The sequence below is a fragment of the Patiria miniata genome, unplaced genomic scaffold (assembly GCF_015706575.1).
Source record: "Patiria miniata isolate m_02_andy unplaced genomic scaffold, ASM1570657v1 HiC_scaffold_3, whole genome shotgun sequence".
NCBI classification, from domain to species: Eukaryota; Metazoa; Echinodermata; class Asteroidea; order Valvatida; family Asterinidae; genus Patiria; species Patiria miniata.
The window spans coordinates 69,169-84,204 of record NW_024037069.1 but is presented as its reverse complement, the minus strand read 5'-3'; the positions used below and the strand labels follow the sequence as shown (position 1 = coordinate 84,204).

At 42.0% G+C, this 15,036-nt stretch overlaps 1 long non-coding RNA gene across 1 annotated transcript; it reads right to left on the bottom strand.

The window, feature by feature from the left end:
* Positions 1 to 296: 296 nt before the first annotated feature.
* Positions 297 to 5,673, bottom strand: LOC119738530. Its single transcript, XR_005272466.1, has 5 exons — positions 5,594 to 5,673; positions 4,643 to 4,719; positions 4,453 to 4,503; positions 2,923 to 3,054; positions 297 to 718 (listed from the first exon to the last, which is right to left on the bottom strand). It is a non-coding gene; the product is annotated as an uncharacterized LOC119738530 (long non-coding RNA).
* Between the last annotated feature and the right edge of the window lie 9,363 nt (positions 5,674 to 15,036).

The following is a 15,036-nucleotide window of genomic DNA, read 5'->3' as shown; positions in this document are numbered from 1 at the left end:
AATACAACATTTTCACCAAAGCTACAAAATAATTTCTACATATGCCTTTTTACTATGTGTTGAAGGCGTTATGAGGATTTTTTTGGAAAAATATGTTGCCAACCACGGCTTCAATTTATGCACTTACGGCAGCCCATACAAAATGGCGCCAATGTTTACAAACAAAAGAAAGGCCTATTAGGTAAATATAATACACATTTGGCAACGTGGGAAATAGGCCTATTGATCGCTGCTGATTTCCGTCTTTTAGCCACTGCAGGGTAACGTACTCAAGAAGCAAAACCGAACGCAACGGGTAAATCTTTCGATAATTTTATTCATTGCTGAGTTCATGCATTGTATTACTACATCAAATTAAAAGCAGAAATAAAGAAATCTGGACAAATAATACAATTATGTTCAAATTTTGGAATACGGATGTTGTTCATCTATAAGAGTATATTTTCTGGATAGTTTTCATTAGCGGCATTTCGGATATTATTGTGAAACTTATAGTGTTTCTTTTTATTCAATTGAACTCATGTCCTGCTGAGAGTATACACCTAGTTTTCACATCCAGTAAAAACTTTTAGTTAAGAGTTCTTATTTTGTTCTGTAGCCGAAATGTTGAGGGACATAGCTGAAATTGTTCCATTAATAGATTAACATGCATCCCACCACCAGAAACAAATAAATCCCGTCGGTCAAAGCTTCATATCAGCGTCTGACTCATCGGTATCTGTGAACATAAACATAACAAATCACCCTTTATTAACAAAAAAATTAAGTAAAAAATAAAGCTTTATTTTGATTATCAGATGATTACTATGATATAGAATAGGCGTGGCCAGCGGGGGGTAAGGGGGTATTTAACCCCCCCCCCCCCAATAATTTTAAAGACTGCCCTTTTCTATTCAAATGCCCTTTTTTCACCCGCGCTTACCCCCCCCCCCCCAATATTTTGTAAAGAGTGCCCTTTTTTTAACAAGTGCCCTTTTTAAAAGTATGCGGTTGCCTTTTTGGTGCCATCGGCCGTTGCGGTGCCTTTTTTTGTTAAATTCCCGCATGTATCTCCTTTAGAAGCACCATATATTGTCCGTTAGTGTGCATAATCGTCGGTTTTGAACAGCGCCACCTTCGACAGATGGTACAAGCTCCCCCCCCCCCCCCCCCCACACACACACACACACACACACATACTTGTTTCACATGACTAGTGTGGACTCTCCATTGCTTTCGTGTAGTTAAGAAAAACCAGTGAAAAAACTCATTTTTCTCAAACTGTGAAAACTCTTTCAACCCAATTTTTTTTCTATGATTCCCTTTAGTGTTTCTCTTCATTCTGCTACAGATAAACCTAACCCAAAAATGCCTCTAAACCTGTTTTCCAGAAATGGGGAAACACTGTGTGGACGTGGGCAAGTCCACACAACGTCGGTGCTACCTACATTATGTGGACGTCTTTTGTTCGGAAGTCCACACTGCGTATGTAAGACAAACTCACACTATTTGATTTTACGGAGGCCAAGTGTCTGGGGGAAAAAAAGTGTCTACATTTCAGCTCGGATGTGCAAGTGCCCTTTTCAAAAAAATTACCCCCACCCCAATAAAAATGACCGTGCTACGCCACTGTATAGGGCCTACACAACTTTGCTTGGCCAAAATGCAGGCTTAGTTTTACCTTTTCTTTTCGACTTTAAAATCTTTAAGGGTTTTTATACTCTGTGAAACTGATTCCAAACTGTGGTCGCAGGGGCGGATCCAGGAATTTTCGCTGCGGGGGGGGGGGGGGGGGGGGGGGGGGTTTCATCATCAAAACATTCTGAAATGTAGTCAGGTTTTATTCTCCGGACACTTGGCCTCCGAAAATCAATAGGTGTGTGTGCGTGAACAAACACTGCCTTATGGGGTACCGGAACAATGGGAGGTACCCCACAAGGAATACCCACCGACTTTGGTACCCCACAAGTTTTTCACGAAATAGATATATGGATTTTATTCAAAAACTAGGAATTTCCAAGGTGGGTTGATCCGTCGCGAATGGAAGAGTTTTAGAAAAGGGATATTAAGTCCGAATTTTAGCCCAGGAAATTAATTCTGGTTAAAATAAGAGCATTTTGACATTAGTGTGCGACATTGCAAAATTTTAGTACACGAGAACAAAGGAAGTACCCCACTTCTATGCCTGTGTGTGTGTGTGTGTGTGGTTGGGGGGGGGGGGGGTAGGGTTAGGTTTAGGGTTAATATACCCCCCTCTGAATCCGCACCTGGGTCGATGAGTGGTATTCTGTGAAAACGATCTTCAAATGCAAATTTGAGAGCATGTTGGCGAGCAAGGTTTTTCTTATTTAGAAAACTTAAGACTTAAAAAAGAGGTTCCGTAATCCATTTGGTTTATGGGGGTCGTCTTAAAGTCAAACTGTTTGGCCAAGGTGAGTCTTAAGCACGCTTAACTACAAGTGACATTCAGTTAGCGAGTCAGTGAGCCAGTTAAGCCCGGCGCACATCTGTCCGTTTTTGCCGGTTCACCGGATCTTCGGGTCATCGTACGGAGGTGTGCGCTAAAAATTTGGACCGATCCGACCCTACATCGGGCGACCGGATGATTTTGTTCGCATCCGATTTCACCGGATCCGATTTCACAGGACGCAATATTTATGTTAACCAATCAGATTTTACGAAGGAAGTCACATGGTTGTCATCATGTGACTGGTCATCATGTGACCGATTTTTGGACGGAATCGGGCATGTGTGCGGGTAACGTTGTGGTCTAACCTCCGGTGAAAAACAATATAGGTCTACCGGTGATGCGGTGATCCGGAAACCGGTAAAATCGGGAAAGTGTGCGCCGGGCTTTATAGTCAATAAGATAAATAGAAAGTAGGCCGAGCTTTCGGGATCAACCAAAATCACGATATTACTATGTGGAAGGCATGCACTTACCGTTTGGTTTTTTTGGCGGCCATCGACGCACTTTATGCAGACGGCGTATTTAATCATATTGGCGACCGCAGAAGCCAGGATGGTTGCAAACAAGGGGGAAAGGGCAACTATGTGGATTCCACGGATCACACGCTAAAATGGAAAAAAGAGAAATGGAAACAACAGTCATCTCAATAATTAAAGTCCGCAGAGTTGTAACGAGTCACTGATTTTTGTGACTCGAGTCGAGTCGAGTCATTTTAAAGAAGTGACTCGAGTCGAGTCGAGTCATTAGGTCAAAAAGGTCGAGTCGAGTCGAGTCACAGTGTGTAGTCAAGTCGAGTCGAGTCAACCCAAAAATTAAGCTCGAGTCAATTCAATGGCAAGAAATATTTGAACACTATAATAACAAATAAAGACAAGAGAGAATTTGTATCACTAACAGTCAACGAGAAGTGAAACTTCGGTCTGATGGGCTATCTGGTTTGGCTTTGGGTCCAGAATTGTTTTCCTTTTATGAAAGATCTGACCCAAATCATGAAATCTAGAATGCTTTAAATTTATTTTTGAGCCAACAGCAGACAAAACAATACCAAAACAAAACCCAGCTGGAATAATTCAATAGGTCTCAAGAGAGAGCATGTGCATGTGCACAAAAATTAAGAAATCAATTTCAGGGGGCCTAAATCCTCAAAATAAAAACAAACACTAAATGTGAGTCTTTGATTTGTAAAAATTGTGTGTGATGCTATATACCAGTTTGTTAGGTCTAGGGCCCATAGCCACTCTAAACAAAACTACGCAAAATAAGCTAATAAATAAAGAAAATCTGGGGCAACTCGGTCAGGGGGCGACATGACACAATCATCTTACCCTCTTATACCCACCCCTTTTCTTTTTTTTTCACTGAATCCGTTCTCCATGCTCGTCTGGCTGCCCTCCGCTCATTTTGTTCTGTTTTTGCCCTTTTGGCTATTTGTTGTATTCGGTTATTCGTTCTTTTGTCATTTAATTGTTTACATTTTGTGCCGTTTTGATTGCTTGTTGCTGTTCTGTTGAGGTCGAATAAATAATAATAATAATAATAATCTCCAGACATGCTTTTTCTTCATCGTTTTCGTCCGATAAATCCCCATGAATATCCTAATTATTCATTATTCACCTAAACACATCAGCTACAGAAAGCCTACCTTTATACCTGCTACTGAAAACCAGAAGTGGACAAATCCTCAATTTTGAGCCAAAAAAAAAAAAATCAAGGAACATGACGGAGAAAAATGTTGCAACTTGACGCCACTTTTTTTTTCATTTCTTATAGTTCGAAGTATTTCAACTAAAGAGCTGCAAGCTGAAAACAGGAACAATTCTGCGATTTTACTGTGATGAGCATCGCTACCTAGTTTTACGAAAAGCATAAATGAACCAAAACCAACAACATACCACCTGGAAAAACCCGCGGTTATTTCACAAAACATTCAAAAAAGGAATAGTATGGCCAGGAACTGCTTAATGAAACAAAGACCAGCGAAAATGGCGGCAACGGTATCTTACCTTGACGGGACTCAAGATCGTCAGTTTTCGCATCAAATTGCCGTGGAGACTCTGAAATAAAATGAAAAGGCTATCTTGTGAATGACGGAGGCAACATTCTACTTTCAATACCGTGATTACAGAAGACCCGATCTAGCTGCACCAATGCCAATTCTATATTCTTCGGTTTTGTTTTGTTTTTACAAATTACCTTCCATGGCTGCGTCTCCGAAGACGACACCCAGGCACACCAGAAGAACCAAGCAGGTAAAAGCCTTCATCTTGACTCTATTGTCAAAGGAAATAAAAACCAAGACGATTAAGCAGCATGGTTTGGCCACAATATCCACAGATCACAAAAAATACATTAAAGCGCAGGCACTATACAAAAAGAGAAGGCATCGGAAGTTCTAAACATTTCGCCCAAACCTTCTCTTTTAAACACGAGTGGTATGAAACCAAGAAGAGCTGGAAGCAAGTCGTGTGTGTATTCGAGTATTGTGAAGAAACGAAGAAAATTTGTGAAATTATCAATATAAGTAATGATAACTTTAATGTAAACCTAAGGAGGAAAGGTATGGCACAGTGTTCCATGCTATCAAATCTACCCTACCTGATGGTCTGAACTGCAACAGACGATTGTTTTAAGCAGACAATTTGCTGAAATGTAGATCATCAAACAAACTTGGGTTTCTCACCAGAATGCTACGTTGGGCGATGATAATGCATAATCAATGGTTTGCTTTTTAAAACACATCTTAAGGCCAAAAAAAAAAATAAGTCGGTCTCTGGTCTGCGCGCGCGTCGATTTTAATCATGCGCGTCAATCTTTTTCTTTTTTTTCTAAAATGTTCCGCGGTAGCTCCAACGGCGCCCTCAATTGCCGCACCTCCTCATTTTTTTTTACCAAAGAGCACCAAGGAATGGGAAATTGCACCAAGGCAAATGATCGAGAGCACCAAGGCAAATTATGGAGGACACCAATGTACACGAGGACACCAAAAAAGCAACATAGTACCCCACCTTGTCTGTACAATCCAAGCTTGAAGAAGAAAAAAAAAGCCGAAGTCCCCGCGTCAATTCAGGAACTTTGATCTGACCAGAGACCGAATATTTTTTTTGGCCTAAAGTAAGAGGTGTTTAAAAATCGAATAACACTTACATCACGCTGTTCTTGAGACCACGTCGGTTCGGAAGAGGAAAAATATATGTGGCTTTTCAGTTGTCGACGGTCGGAATATTGGAAAGCGGACGAATCCGCGGCTTTTATAAGTCGAGGCGGCACTGAACAGTGGCGTGACTGGGGGGGGGGGGGGGGGGGGAGCCAAAGTAACGATGGCTCAAATGTTATGATAAAAGTATCATCTACTTGTAAAACTAATAATATGTCCAATTCTGGGCTATCACATAACTGACTTGCATGTCATGTTATCCTTGATAATGAAATATGGAATGAAACTGCAAACTGATAAAAGAAACAATGAATGATATATTGCCCTGGCGTGAGGTATGCATGGGCGTATAGTAACTTTTCACCAAAGTTGCCCACAGTGGCGTATGCAGGATTTTGTCAACGGACTTCAAACTTTTCGTGCCGCAGGGGGGGGGGGGAAGTGTAGGTGGGGGGATTACCATTACCGAAATGTAGACATTTTTTTTCTCCGAACACTTGCCCTCCCTAAAAAACTCATTATTATGCATAATGCAAATTATATGCCCATTTTCAAGGCGCGTTGTAATGGTTGTATGAGCGGGTTTTATTTTGTGGATTGATGTCAGAACTCTCTTACCATTTTATTAAAATAATTGTTGAAAAAATTACGTGTCAAAAAATCCGCCGGGGAGGGGGGTGGGGGTGGGGGAAGTGTCCCCCTGCCCCCTGGATAGCGACAGCTCTCATTGGTTTTGTACACGATTTGAGATCATGGACGTTCGGTCAATCGTGGACGTATTGTTTGCGCCCACATTCTTTTGTCCTACGTCCACGATTGCCGGTGTTTACACACGCACCCACACACACGCTTACATAGGCATAGAAGTGGGGTACTTCCTTTGTTCTAGTGTACTAAAATTTTGCAACGTCGCACACTTGTGTCAAAATGCTCTTATTTAACCATAGTTAATTTCCTGGGCTGAAATGCGGACTTAATATCCCTTTTCTAAAACTCTACCATTTGCGACAGATCAACCCACCTTCGAAATTCCTAGTTTTTGAGTAAAATCCATATATCTATTTCTTGAAAAACTTGGGAAGTCGGTGGGCATTCCTTGTGGGGTACCTCCCATAGTTCCGGTACCCCACAAGGCAGTGTTTGTACACGCACGCACCCACACGTACGGCAGCACAGCCACGTCTAGCTACGCCCGTACAGACAAACGTATATGTGCTATACTTCTTGGGGGCTATGGTGCCATATATGCCCTAAATACGCTAGCTGTTAAAAGTAGTGAAAACAAAACGTATACATTGTAATGGCAATGACAACGTAATATATCACCAAAGCAACCATTTTGTTGTCATATTCAGTTTCATATTCAAATATAGTGCCCCCGTGAAAACCCCAGTGAAGAAAATATCTGTTACCATTTAATGGGCCATAACCCTTGACTTGGCTTGTCACTAATGTTTCAGTGAGCATGCGCGATATAACCAAAATGGTCTTGAGTAGTGGGGTCCAATGACCGATGTATTTGCAATTATGTTGGCATAGTACTATAGAAGATACATTGATGTTAAGTGTATACACAAAGTTTTAACTGAATCAAACGAATTGTTTTGTGATAATGATGGTCAGTAATGTTCCACGCATACATCCGAGCAAGAGCGCACTTTCATATACGCACCGTCACTAAAAAAAAGAAAAAAAAAAGAAGATTTGCCAGTGCAGTACGCCGGGTCAATATTCGACATTTTGCGTGAACGATAAGAACAATTTATTCTTATGTTTAACCATATACATGAATATTACACAATTGACCTTTGAAATAAACTGTTGCCACTTTTCTGAATGATCACCTATATATGTCAAGGATGTGATACTTTAGGTGGCTTTAAAAGGGAAGTCACACATATACATTGACGCCAATATATATTGACGCCAATATTGCCGCCAATATTCACGACATGGACCGTAGTCGCAAATATTGGCGTCAATATTAGCGTCAATATTTGCGACATGGAGGCCATGTCGTGAATATTGTCGTCAATATTTGCGACTTGGAGACCATGTCGTGAATATTGGCGTCAATATTGACGTCAACATTTGCGACTTGGAGACCATGTCGTGAATACTGGCGTCAATATTTGCGACATGGAGTCCATGTCGTGAATATTGGCGTCAATATTGGCGTCACTATATATGTGCGATGTCCCTTTAAAGCCACCATAGATACTAGCTCTATAGCCTATGATAGTCTGTAGAAACGCATTTATTTGGACTTAAGTCATGCCTGATGCTCATGAAATGGTATAGAAAACCTCGATTGTATACTCAAGAAGCAAATTATAACACAACGGGTGTGTCTATCGATGATCAATGTTCTTATTCATTGCTGAACTAATGCATTGCGTTGGCAATCAGCTTCAATTGGAGCTCCAAGAACCCTTGACAGTTTCCATTTAGGACTCGTGTATAGTTTGGATGAAGTGCACCTATGGCCTGACTGGGGGGGGGGAGGGGAGGGGTGGCGCCAAGTTCACGATGGATCGAATAAGTTTCATAATACTGGTAAAACTAATAACGTGTCCATTTCTGGGCTATCACAACTGACTTGCATGTCATTTTATCCTTCATGATGAAATATGGAATGTAATTGTACACTGATGAAAGAGACAATGAATGATATATTGCCCTGGTGTGAGGTAAAATAGGGATGAAATTCCTCAAGACAGATGGTATATATTTTCTTTTATTGGCATAAGGCCAAAAAAAAGTCTCCGGTTTCCATAGCCATGCCGTAGCCATGCGCGTCTGCAAAATCAACTATTTTTTTTTTCAATGTAAGATGGTGTCTCAAAACCGCCAAACTCACTGGTTTGACTGGAATCTTGCTGCTGCACAATTCTAACGTGTTTTTAGATGGGGTTACGATCGAGTATAAGCTTTATGGGCCTCTCTGGGCTCCCATATATTTTGAACTAAATTTAGTCGGGCACCATTAAGGAGACGGGTGTTTTAATTTTGTAATTGTGCATCTGGAAGCCAGACTGAGGGGCGGTGGTCGTGTATCTGGAACCTGAAACGCTTTTTAATAAGCGCAATATTATGTAAGGGTGCAGACTAATGACCAGCCAGGCAGCACACGGTGTCTTGCACGATGTCGATGTCGCTCTATGGGCATACGTAAATACCATTTTCTCTGATTTTTCTCTTGACTATCCAAATTTACTGAAGAACGTTCGTGCGCGGTTGAGATCGTAAGTGGATGCAGAATTATCAAGCCTTATGGCCTTGTGAGGTCACCTGAAGCTCCACCGTGAAGGACATTTTTTGAGAGTTTTAAGGGGATCGAAGCGCCATCTGCAACATCAGCTGACATTTGAAGAAAAAAAAGTAAGAGAAAAAAATACAGCCGCGTCGCCGCACCACTTTTGGGGCAAGCTCCATACCAGAAACCGGAGACTTTTTTGGGCCTAACAGTAGCTTCTCACCAAAGTTGTCCAGTGGGTACACATGCAGAAGTTTGTCCACGGGGAACCAAGCAGACTTTTCGTGGCACGGGGGTGGGGGTCTTAACCCTAAAAGGGCCGGGTTATTTTGACCATCTCTCAGCCGGGGAGGGGGCGGATTCCGCTCCCCCTAAGATCTCGGCCATCGAGTGACGAACATTTTTTAAACTCGGTACATGCATAGAGCAACTCATCATGAACATACCCAAGACATTTCGTGACTATAGGTCAAAGGGTTTTGGAATTATGGCTAATTAATTATTCATATTTACGAATGGTAATTCTGCTCTGTGTACACAACGTATATGGGGAAATTCAGTTTTCACGGCACGTAGCGCCGGACATTTTTTTTTCAAAGCTATCGCGGAAAAAGTTGGGGGGGGGGCGGATTCTGCCCCGTCCCTTTTAGGGTTAACATCATCTGACTATTAGGAGCGATGATGATCTTGGACACTATCGAACAATAGGTGGCGCTCTTCGTTAGGGCATACACAGTTAGTACTGAGGATCCACCCCAGCAAACAGGAAAAATCCGTCCGCCGAGCTAGCTCATCAATAATGTTATACACTCGAATTATTCTATACTAAAGAGTTCTTATAGAGCCAGCGAATTGATGAATTTAAGAAATATAGTAATGCACCACTGGCCCGGAATTTTGGCTTCACAATTCAGAGCATTTTGGATGCAATTGGGCCCAAACAACTCCCTCGTTTCGGTCCTCACCGACTCGCTCCTACTCCGTATCCCCTACATTGGACTTAGGGGTCCACCCTAATAGGCCAAAAATCCGTCCGCCGAGCTCATGAATACAAGTTATACACTCAAAATCTGCTATATTAGAGAGTTCTGACAGCCATGGAATTGGGGAATTGAAGAAATACGGCAGTGCATCTTTGGCCCGGGCCTGAAAGTGACACTATTAAGCCGTATCCCGGGTGTACCCTCAGGTTTTTTTTTGTAATCTCCTTTGACTGCGTAGCCATTGATTTCTAGTAGGTGGTTTTGGAGTTGAGGGGGTGTTCTGCAAATGCTCGGAAAATAGTAGTTTGCACGTGAAACAAAACAAACCAATTGAAAATTTGTTTGGAGAACAAAGAGCTTTTTTTGAAGAGCACGGAGTATATGCATCTTTAAGTTGTATAATAACTATTTCTCACCAAATCTTTGTTAAAACCTTAGAATGACAATGACAAAGCAACATGTCGCCAATAAAGAAGGCCTAAGCATTAGGATTGAAGCTCGAGATGAATATTAATGATAGGCATATACGTTGATGATAGGCCTATTCGGACATGACCGTTATCTAAGGTCGTCCCTTTCCAACAAGCTTTCAACATGGGCGATATCAGGATTTTTCCCGAAAGTAGGAGGGGGTAGGGGTGGGGGTGGGGTGGCGGTGGGGAAACGTATTTGTGGCGTAAGAGAAATCCGTCTGAGAAATTATCTCTATACTGTATGGGCCCTTCACCTAAATGGGATTGTCATTTTACTGCCTACAACTTTGAAACTTTGAAAGATAGCATACTGGATTGGCTTAGATGATTAGCGCAGAAGTTGTGTCTGCATGAGAAGTGAAAAATAACATCTTTTACATGTCACTTCTACATACATATTAACTAGCTATCGATAGATGAGTCGCATACTCAAGAAGCAACATCCAACCCAACTTATACGTTTTTCGATCAATTTTATTCATTGCTGAGCTCATGCATTGTATTTTGAAAACAATTTAAAGCGGAAATCAAATATATCTTGACAAATAACTTGTTCAAATTTTGGACTCCTATAGCATAGGGATGTTGTTTACCTAAAGGTTTTTTGGTTTGGATATTTTTTTATCAGCATTTCAGGTATAATTGTGTAACGTGAAGTGTTTTGTTTCATTCCATGAAATTCATATCCTGTTGAGAATATAATTTTTATGCCCACTGTTGTTACATCCAGTCAGTTACGCGTTTTTAATTGTCTTCTATAGCCGAAATTGTGAGGGACATATCTGATATTTTTGTGGAAAACAACACTTTTAAATTGTTCGATAAAGAGAGTAACATGAATCCCACCACCAGAAACAAATAAATACTGTCGGTCAAAACTTCAGATCAGCCTCTGACTCATCAGTATCTGTGAACATAAACATAAGAAAATCACCTTTAATTAAAAGAAAAGCATTTTTTGTTGAGATTATTCGATGATTATTATGATATACAAAATATGCGCGGCCAAAATACAGGCCTATTTTTGCAAATATTGAAGTGTTTTGGAGAGTGAAGCAATGCAAGGGATGGCAGGCCATGCACCCAGTATGAAACTGATTTTGAGCGGTTCATAATCATTTATAGCTGGTCGATGAGTGATATTCTTTGAAAATGATTTTCTAATCCGAGAAAATTTGAGAGCAACGTTCACTTGGCGTTCCTGACGGTTTTCAGAAACAATGCTCGGAAAGCGGGTCCCTGATCCATTTGGTTTAAAAGGTCTAGGTGGTCGTCTGAGTCAAAATGTTTGGCCAAGGTGAGTCTTAAGGAAGTGTAATTAACAAGTGACAGTCAGTCAGTCAGTCAGTCAGTCAGTCGGGGAGTCGGTCAGTCGGTCAGTCAGTCGGGGAGTCGGTCAGTCAGTCAGTCAGTCTGTTGGTCGGTCGGTCGGTCAGTCGGTCAGTTGGGGAGTCGGGGAGTCAGTCCGGGAGTCGGGGAGTCATTCGGGGAGTCAGTCAGTCAGTCGGGGGGTAGTCGGGGAGTCAATCGGGGAGTCGGTCAGTCGGGGAGTTGGTCGGTCAGTCAGTCAGTCCGTCAGTCAGTCAATCAGTCGGTCAGTCGGGGAGTCAGTGGGGAGTCGGGGTGTCAGTCGGGGAGTCAGTCAGTCAGTCGGGGGAGTCAGTCGGTCAGTCAGCAGAGATGATTGTATGCTGGCCCTAGGCCCAGCAATAATATTTGTTGTCGGGCTACCGTCATCATCATTATCATTCTGCTATAATCTATGATGGGGGACTATGAGCCGCCCAGACCAAGCGATCAGATGCAGACTGCCACAGCTGTTGCGCTCGTGTCGTGTGGCCTACTTCTAGCTGGCGCATCCAGGGTTTGCAAGGTCGGCCCTGGGTCTCTTCCAGGCAGTGTCAGGGCTACCGTAGTAGTGAGTACATTTCTACTGATCTTCCTGCCAGCAATTATTACAGGTATGCGAACGAAGTGTTCAACGGCACTGGCTTTCATTAAGGGCACTGGCTTTCATAAGCTTTCATGCCAGGAAAAACACTGGCAAGGATTACGTATGGTACTTTGAAATAATGCTTGTAATCAATAATGGCCTTGCTTATAACGGGTTCATGATCGATGAAAGATTAAGTATAGATAGTGATATTGGAATCGCACCCTAATGCGCGTGTTGCATCAAAGAGTTCTGACGGATACTTGGATGATGAAGAAATTCCCTAGAATTGTGCAGGTGTTGAAAATGACGGGGGGGGGTACGGGTATTGACTTCTCTATACCTTTTTGTCCGTATTCTCGCTTGTATTATATTAATTAAAATCTCGGAGTTTACGTTGGAAATAAACTCTCTCCATACACTTTTCAAAATTGGAAGTATTATGTTGGCCTATTTTAATGAAAATCACTTTTTGTTCCTCGTTCGGAGTTTGCACTTGCAAAGAGATCCGCCTTGCCAGCAGACTGATTCCCCGTTCCGAACTCTATAAAGGTTAATAGGGGCGGAGAACAGTCATCCCTGCACTAACTAAATTACAGTCAAGCCGACAGAGTTTGAAATTTGTTAAGTGTTTATTCCATAACTAAGCATGGTCCTATTTCTTCCTTCGATTTCTTTTTTTTTTTCAAGATGGAATATCTTAACAATGTCTATGATTGAAAACAGCGATCAAAATCAGTTTTCGCTGGGTGAAAATCGGATATAGAGTAAAGTACATCTTTGATTTTACAAAATGCTTCGAAGAAATATACATTTTCTCCTGGATACCAAACTTATACGCGATGAAGAAAATATGGTTTCTTTCGCCTTTCGTGGCCGGTCTAGAGCATGCCAGCAACTCCAACAGAAATGTGATTAACAGAAGCGTGTTGCTGCTAAATCAGCTGGAAATGGCTTCGGGTCGTAACCGATGAAGAAACAGAAAAACTAAAACTTTGACAGGGGGATTGAAAAAATGTATGGCAGTGAAGTGACTGGGGTCCAATATTTATGAGACACTTTACTGGAGTGGGAAACTCAAGGTTTTTTTTGCCAATTAATAAAGAACACCCTTCTTTTAACCTCCTCTGAATTCTGAGCTGGTGAGGAACGCACGTAAAGGCACATGCCTCTAGTGGGACGTGTGTGCACTTTTCCCTTAGATACACCACTGCCGAAGCCCGTGATCTACATACATGTCCAAATAATTACATTGTTTTGGTATAAGTATTTCTATCCAAAAAAATAATAGGCCTACTGAAAGGGTCCATGAAATGTTACCGGGAACATATTTTGTGCATTTTTCTACTCCTCTTAAATGCATGAAACTATTTGCCATCCATTTTTGGATTGATATTTTATTGAGAAGTGCAATTTTATTTTAGCATTTAAAATTCCCCATGCTTTTCCTGACAAATAAGGGCGCTGTACTGTGATGTTAATTCAGGAAGACACTGTTCAATTTAGGGGTTTTCTATTCAAATTGGGAACCCAAAACTTTGCTCACTGAAAACATTTGTGAGAAACTTTTGCTCATTGGCTTACTGTCATTTACTGAGACAGCAACGAACCACCAAAGACAAGAACATTTACTGCAGAAAATATCCAAAAGAAAATTGACAATTTTGGTGCTGGAATAGCTGTGACATATAGACTTGGCCAAGTCTGGGTTGCGCTCGGTCTGTGCCTATATACTAAATCCACTCACAGCGCATATCGCATATTACAGTACATAACACACGCCCTCATGCGTCGAATCCGGACCATCATGTTAAAAAACGTACATGTACATGTTATTTTCAAGTGATGCAGCAACCCATTGCTAACTTTAGCACCACATGTATGCACATGCTCTGCAATACATGCACACACATGTACTGTACGTGTAATGCGCATTGTTATACGGCACTGAAGTGGAACGCGCGCTGAAGTGTACCTTGTCGGGCATCTGGAAAGACGTAAACTAAGTGATTTTTGCTACTTTTGTTAAGATACCGACTTAAAGCAATTCCAACTTGAGTCAAGTCTACTGTAACATTGAAGTTTCTACGATTTGTGAGAAAAAATGTGCTCATTAGCTTACTGTCATGAACTCAAACAACAACGAATCACAAGTTGACGAGGAGTCAGTCAGTGAAAGAGTCGGTCAGTGAGAGAGAGTCGGGGAGTCGGGGAGTCAGTCAGTCAGTCAGTTGGGGAGTCGGGGAGTCAGTCAGTCAGTAAGACAGGCGGTCAGTCTGTCTGTCAGTTGGTCAGTCAGTCAGTCAGTTGGGGGGGGGGGGGGGGAGTCAGTCAGTCAGTGTGCAAAGAGGACTGTATGCTTGCCTTCGAGGCCCACCAATAATCCACATTAACAATTTTTTGTGTCGGGTTTCGGTCATCGTCTTTCTCCCAATCCATCATGGGTTTGGGGGGCCGCCCGGACGTACCGAGCGATCAGATGCAGACTGCCACAGCTGTTGCGCTCGTGTCTTGTGGCCAACTTCTAGCTGGCGCATCCAGGGTTTGCAAGGTCGGCCCTGGGTCTCTTCCCGGCAGTGTCAAGGCTACCGTAGTAGTGAGTACATTTCTACTGATCTTCCTGCCAGCAATTATTACAGGTATGCGAACGAAGTGTTCAAGGGCACTGGCTTTCATAAGCTTCCATGCCAGGAAAAACACTGGCAAGGATTACGTATGGTAATTTGAAATAATGCTTGTAACCAATAATGACCTTGCTTATAACGGGTTCATGATCGATGAAAGATTA